Here is a 7183-nt window from a genome sequence, read left to right as displayed (position 1 = left end):
GCACTTGAATTTATAATTGAGTTGAGCCAAATGCCTACTGCTGAATTCTGCAAGCAATTTGCCAAGAGATATTGAAACAATTTATTTATTTTATGGATACATTCCCAGTCAATTTATTATGACCAGCAGCCAGCTGTATAGCTTTATCTCAAGAGCTGTCCCCAAACAAATGTAATAGTGCATACCAAAAAATACCGAAGGGGGCGTCAACAAGTGTCATTTGGAAGCACGGACATCTTGGTGGGGTATAAACAGGTTGACTTAACATGGGGTGACCCCCACCAGTATGTCTGCAGCTACTATGCCATGCCCCCCGTGGTGATGACACGTTGGCAAGCACTATAGTCTCTGTGCATAACTGTAGGTTTTCCAAAGATGGCATTCCTGTTTCCTGTTCCAGTTGTTTTCCAATAGTTTCATTTGATTGGGTTGGCAGCAGGTTTGAACTGGAAACACATTATGACACCTTCAAGTTTCCAGTTTAAATCTTCAACACAGCTGCAGCTCATCAAATTAATAATGTGTGTGTTAGATTTAAGTGTGCCCATACTAGACTAGACTTTGCAGTTTTCGGATATAGCCTGAGCTCCCAAAAATAATTCCCTCAGAAACCACACATAGTGGTAGTGGGTAGGCCCATAAACCTCTGAAATCTATATGTATCCTGCTTGGTATACTTTGTTTGGTATGTCCGTGTTTATTCTAACTCATAGCAACTGGCAACACTACAATATATGGAATTCATGAAGGGGAACGATAACATGGCAGTGCCCAACCGGATACCGATATTAGTCGGGACAGTTCAGAACAATAACCAGGCTTTCCACCGTATGGAACGCCTGGTGATGGGAGTTTAGCCCACACCATGAGTGTGCCACTGGTCATGCGTTTGCAATGATACACACCTAAATCTAACACAACCACTATTAATTTGTTTAGTGGCAGATGCATTGCCTACATCATGGTGTACTATAAGGTCAGCGTTATGCAGTCTGCCATGTTTTTCTGCCGTTAGTTTATGCCCTTTTAATACAATTCTTCTGGCATGTATTGCAGATTTTAAATACCAGTACATCTGGGGTTTGAATAGCTTAATTACTGTACTATGCAAAAAATAAATTGTTACAGCATCCTCTCTCAGTCCAGCAATATTATTCAATGAAACTTGGTGCACTTATAATACGACAGAAATTCTGACTATACTGTGCAAAGAGGAAGTAACATCAATCAACCTAATCACTATCTACAGTACCACTTTGACAGCAATGGGGAAAACATGGGAACTGGGCATCCAATGAACCCTAACTGTCACTAGAGATATAATCTCAGTGAATGAGTGTGACCCACAATAGGCCTCGCTTTAGGCAATGCTTTGTTACTTGGGGCCTGTGCTCTAGGCTTTGGAAAACACCACCAGAGATGGTAGAGCTGTCAAAATCTGTATAATCTTTTAAACCGCTTCTTAAATGATGTCTTCTTTTCACAGACAGAGCTTCTGACAATTTCCTTAATCAATTTTCTTTGTCAAATTTGTCAACTTTAGTGCAACAGCAAGATAAACATTGAAATTAACAGACTATAACTAGGTCATTGGCAGTAAACAGAGAGCTGTCAACCAAACTTTAGTAATGACAGAACTCTCATTTACACAAATCTGTAAATAAATGGAATATGTGTGGACATGTGTCTGGAAAATGAAGAGTAAAATAACTTCTCATACAGTGCTATTTACCCATCAATCACGCACGCACGCACGCACGCACGCACGCACGCACGCACGCACGCACGCACGCACGCACGCACGCACGCACGCACACACACACACACACACACACACACACACACACACACACACACACACACACACACACACACACACACACACACACACACACACACACACACACACACACACACCATGGTTTTTAAAGACTAAATAAAAAATGTATGTGTATTAAATTCATGACATATAATCTGTGTCCATAGAAGTAGGAATAATGTCCCTGCATGTTTTATGATGATGACTGTGTGACGTCTGGACATAGAGGACATCCAGCTCACGTACTGAAGTACAGCCTACTGTGCTGTATGTGTCCCCCTCATTGCTTACGTGTAGTTTCACACAACTTGTTGCCAAAACAGCCCTGAATGAGAATTCCATTTAGTCTATTCTACCTCATTATCCTCCGCGCTGCCATTGTAGGAATACCGCGGCAGCTCTCTAACCACCCCCTTGCTCAATGCCAGAATTGTTTACGGGGGAATGGAATCTCCATCCGGAATGCCATGGCATCTTTTAGAGGCCTGTGACTGTGCAGGGAACTGGAGTGGGGATGCTTTTCATGCATGGACTGTATGTGGAGAGTCTGCAGCTCTGTTTTGTTGGCATCCTCCACAGTGGAGGATGCCATCGCCATTTGTATAATGAATGAACATGCGGAAGGGAATGGCACATGAGTGCACGGCCCCCAGAGAATGCTTTATTAGTATAGAGCACAGGGTCGGGGGTCATGTGTGCCTTTGTACGTGGCCATTGGCCACTGAGAGACAACCTCTGAGTCGTTTAATATTGATTGCGCAATGCACAATCATAATTATGTATTGTAAATGGGTGACACAAATAATTTCACCGACTTCTTTACACCTGTAAACCTGTGACGTGACAATAAATCTGAATAACCGTATTAGGATATTTATTGTCAAGTTGATCCATCCATCCCTCCCTCCCTCCCTCCACCCACCCATCCATCTATCTATCCATCTCTCCATCTCAAAGACAGTGTAATGGAATCTGGGTGATTTTCTATATGGTATCAACCACATGGCACAGGGAACGGTAAATATGATGAAAATTGTGGCAATGAAAACACATGCAGCCACCAGCAAAGCTAAACAACACAACAAGCACTCAGCTGACTAAAAAGTAGCGGCCCATTGTAACTATTTAACCATGAGTCAAGGCGTTATGATATGCATAAATATATTAAGGTAGCTGATGACACATACTCAAACTAAAATCTGCATAAATTCAGGCTGGCATTGATTACAAGGACATTACGCAGAGATGCTGTTGGTAATGAAAAGCACAGATGGGGCTGAAAGTTTGTTATTTGACAGTGGGTCACCTAAGACAGTGACCTCCAAGAGGTGGACCACATGGTAGCTTGAAAGTCACGCCATGGTTAGTGCATTTTTTGCACCAACTCCCACCCAGTGTTTTCATTATCAATGTCAGAGTGATGCTGAATGTCAAATAACAAAACAAGACTGTCTTCAGAAGGAGACCTTAAAACAAAGTAAACTTGCCAGCCAATAACATGTAATATAGAGTATTTTACAATTATGATTACAACAGGAGTATTAAAGGGATAGTTCACCCAAAAACTCCCCATGGAGACTTGAATTCAAGGATATTTGTTTTTGTCGAATTCCTGAGCCAATAATTTGATGACCAGCGGACTGGTAGGCAGCGGTTCTGGTAGGAGACACAAAGGAGACTATTTATGTCTCCTATCAGAACCACTGCCGTCATCAAATTATTGGCTTAGGAATGCGACAAAAAACAAAAAATATTCATGAATTCAAGTCTCCATGGGGTGACTAATCAATAGGAAAAAAAGTCATTTTGGGGGTGAACTATCCCTTTAAATGAGCTTCATTTTCAACCGTATCTTCATATAATTGGTCCACACTCTGCATCTCATTGGTGGACTATAGCCCATATATTTGATGAGGATTACAAGCTAATAGAAACTACAGCTTTTATCTTCCTGGAAAGTTAGCATGCTGAAATAGAAGCCATTGTTCTTAGTACATAAATAAAAAATAAAAACTCTTGTTCAAAATGACTTAAGTCTACCGATGAGATGTCACTGGTAGGCAGGATTCTGAACTGTCCACAGCCCTCCTCTGAAACATAGTGAGAAGACAGAAATGGTTCCATCTTAAAATGAGCTTTAGTAAGGACCAATTATATGAAGATGGGTGAATGGGTGAAGTGATCCTCTAAGACTCTTTGTTATATGAATTGCAAACAGTGGTAAAAAGGAACTAGACAGACAAAAGTGCAGCAATAATATACACTTGCAGAGTCAGGCGTATTCTGTTTTACAGGTAGTCTATTTTATTCCAAAAGTAAAGCCAACAGATTTGCGAATAATATCACAAATTAATTTGCTGTTTGCAATACCTGGACAGAAGTAGAATAGCTGAACAAGCCTGGACACAGTATGCATGCAATTGCATGTTGAACCCAATTTTAATCTTCTAAGCAAACAAACACAAACATTGCAAAATACCCTTTTTCATTTAGTGTGTCTAATGTGATACTTTTCACATAAATACTTGAATGGCAGCCCAGCTACTAAGGCTGCCCAAATGCCCATGGGCCGTATAAAGCTAACTTGGACTAGTAGGATGAAAAGAATGAAACACCATCTTCTTTTAGGCCATGGACCTACTCTGCAGTATGATCGGATTGTGTTCCTGCTGGCCAATCTGGCAGGAGAGTGAGGTACAGTACATCAAAATATGAAGCTAAGATAAAGTGTTTCTTTTCTCATAGAAGCAACAATAATAAGGGAAAATCATGTCTTATTAGGTCAACCCACAACTGATACGTGCCTAGTGCTGCACATTATCACAAACAATGACAGAGCTGCAATAGGCTATGTGACGGGTTGGGAGTGGACGTGGCCAAGAAAGTGAAGGAAGCCCTATCATTGGATAACGCTTCAAATAACATCTAAAACAGTGATGGAACAGCGAGAGGTGTGACGACATTAGCTCCATGTTCCCAAGATCATTGGTTCAAATCCCACTGCATGTTAGAAGTATACTTTTGTATTACTCCAAGCATGTCACGACATGTTTGGTTTAGGGTTACACATAGTTTTTTTGTGAGGTTAAGGTTAGGGTTAGGCATAGTTTTTTGTGACGTTATGATGATAGGGTTAGACATAGTTTTTTGTGAGGTTAAGGTTAAGGTTTGGGTTAGGCATAGTTTCATCAACATGCAACGTCACAAGGGCAGAGCTGCAAAATGTGACGAGTTGGGAGTGAGTACAAATGAAAGCCAGAAAAATAATATAATGTTTATTTTACCAAATACCCAAGGCAAAAATGGAACGGAAAAATGGAATTGGTACCTACCACACCCACTGTACCTCAAATGTACCAACCCATGATCCCCAATACCAGGCAGGTAACTAAAGTATTCCCACACAATTTGGGAGGTAGGGGTTGTTAAATACTAGGGAAGCCTGCTTGCTTCTGGAATTGCCTCTAATCCCCACAGCATCATGGAAAAAGAGGACAGAGAATAATGAATTAAAAAATGAGCTGTTCTCCCCAGCAACTACCATGTAAGTAACATTCCCTTGAGCAAGATGCTCTAGCTACTACCCCGAAACAACTCAATGGCCATTATGTACTGTAAGGCAGCCCTGATGTGAATAATGTATTGCTAACTGTAGTCTACTTGACTGTTCAAATAATGACTCAAATAAAACCACAATTATTTGATTACCTATAACCTAATACAAGAAATTCATCACTATAGGTTTGGTCAATTATGTAGCAGCTATTATATCATTCCCAAGGAGACCCCCTCCCACTGGGGCTTTCAAATGAGAGCACTTGAGATTTAGTATTAAAAATTGCTTCTATTAGAAGCAATACAGCCCGTCCAAAATCTCACCCTGATGCATGTGCTTTCTGACAGCGGTACTAATATTAACTGGAACATGCATTATTAATAATAGTAAGGCAACACACAGCAGAAAGCCCGAAATAGAATGGTTTGCAGCCAGCATGGGACTGAAATGGGTGACATGTGCAAGACACAGCTAGACAGCTCTATCTATATATGCTATCAGTTAGTAAGCTTAAGTTATTATCTCTCTCTATCTCTCACACACACACACACACACACACACACACACACACACACACACACACACACACACACACACACACACACACACACACACACACACACACACACACACACCCCTCTCTCTCTCTCTCTCTCTCTCTCTCTCAGAGATTGAGGCGGACACTGCCCGCCGAGATATAATAATAACCAGGTTATTACGAGTGCAATACATCATATCAATCCGTATAGAATACATAATTACCTGTGATGTTGTTTAATTGAACCTGGCAAAAATACGCGTCGGTGGAATGAGTTTTACTTTCGCCGTCGCTCAGACTGTGTGCTTTCACCACTGTCTCTTCTTGTCCTCCACACACACAGTGAGTCCACAGACACCACTATCTCTTCTTGTCCTCCACAGTCCACCACAGACTCCACTTGGTCCATCAGAGTCAAAACATACCAGTCACATGTTTGCCTCTTCTCTCCAAAACGACGCCAGTCGTCGGTTCGAGGCTTGTTGCATTTGTTTGTTTCGGAACAAAAAAAAACTAAGCTCGCGCAGGACAGCTCGTGGGGTAGCGTTGATTTAGTTGTAACAGTTAAAAGTCTAGATGTAAAAATGTAGACTATGTGTAGGCTGTCGATTAACGTGCCATTCCCCCTACCTTCCGAAGCAAAGCCTTGCTGTTATTCGGTCCTAGTTGGGAGTAAACGGTGACTGTTTCCAGGATAAAACTTAAGGACCGTTTAAAAAGCTTCCCTCCCTCCGCAGCGTTGAGCGGCTCAACGTGTGAATGAACTGTGTGTGAGGCGAGGCGCGCGCATGGCCATCATTTGGAATAATGTGCGCAGTCGCGAGCAGCGAATCAGAGCACGACGATGTATGGCTTGGCTTGCAAAAAAACATCCAAAAGCAGTGACGGAGGAAGTACTCACATGTTTTACTTGAGTAAAAGTATCAATACAATGTATGTAGTCTGTTACAGTGCCATCTATTCTGGTCTGTTACTTACAAGTAGATGTCCCATATTAGAAATGTAGGCTACTTGAGTAAAAGTACAAAAGGTTTCGACATCAAAATATACTTAAAGTACCAAAAGTAAAAGTATAGTCATTATGCAGAATGTCCCATTTCACAGATTCAAAATGTAAACAAGTATTTTGAAAATAGCCGAGCGGGCTGAAGTGGTTAGTGTATTTTGTAATAATAATCCAAATCTACAAAGTAACTAGTAACTAAAGTTTTCATGCAATTGTAGTGGAGTAAAAGTACAATTTACCTCCCAAATGTGTGGGGTGGGGTAG

At 41.2% G+C, this 7183-nt stretch overlaps 1 protein-coding gene across 3 annotated transcripts in view; it reads right to left on the bottom strand.

The window, feature by feature from the left end:
* Positions 1-6610, bottom strand: part of arhgap32b (Rho GTPase activating protein 32b) — a 102793-nt gene extending 96183 nt beyond the window's left edge. For all 3 annotated transcript variants that reach the window (XM_084074615.1, XM_084074616.1, XM_084074617.1), the window contains exon 1: positions 6138-6610. The gene's annotated coding sequence lies outside the window, so the exon portion shown is untranslated. The remainder of the gene's footprint in view (positions 1-6137) is intronic.
* Positions 6611-7183: the final 573 nt, after the last annotated feature.

Source organism: Gymnoscopelus microlampas (genome assembly GCF_963454915.1).
Source record: "Gymnoscopelus microlampas genome assembly, chromosome: 12".
Lineage (NCBI taxonomy): Eukaryota > Metazoa > Chordata > Actinopteri > Myctophiformes > Myctophidae > Gymnoscopelus > Gymnoscopelus microlampas.
Note: the sequence above shows the minus strand (reverse complement) of the source record. Positions and strands in the feature narration are given on the sequence as shown.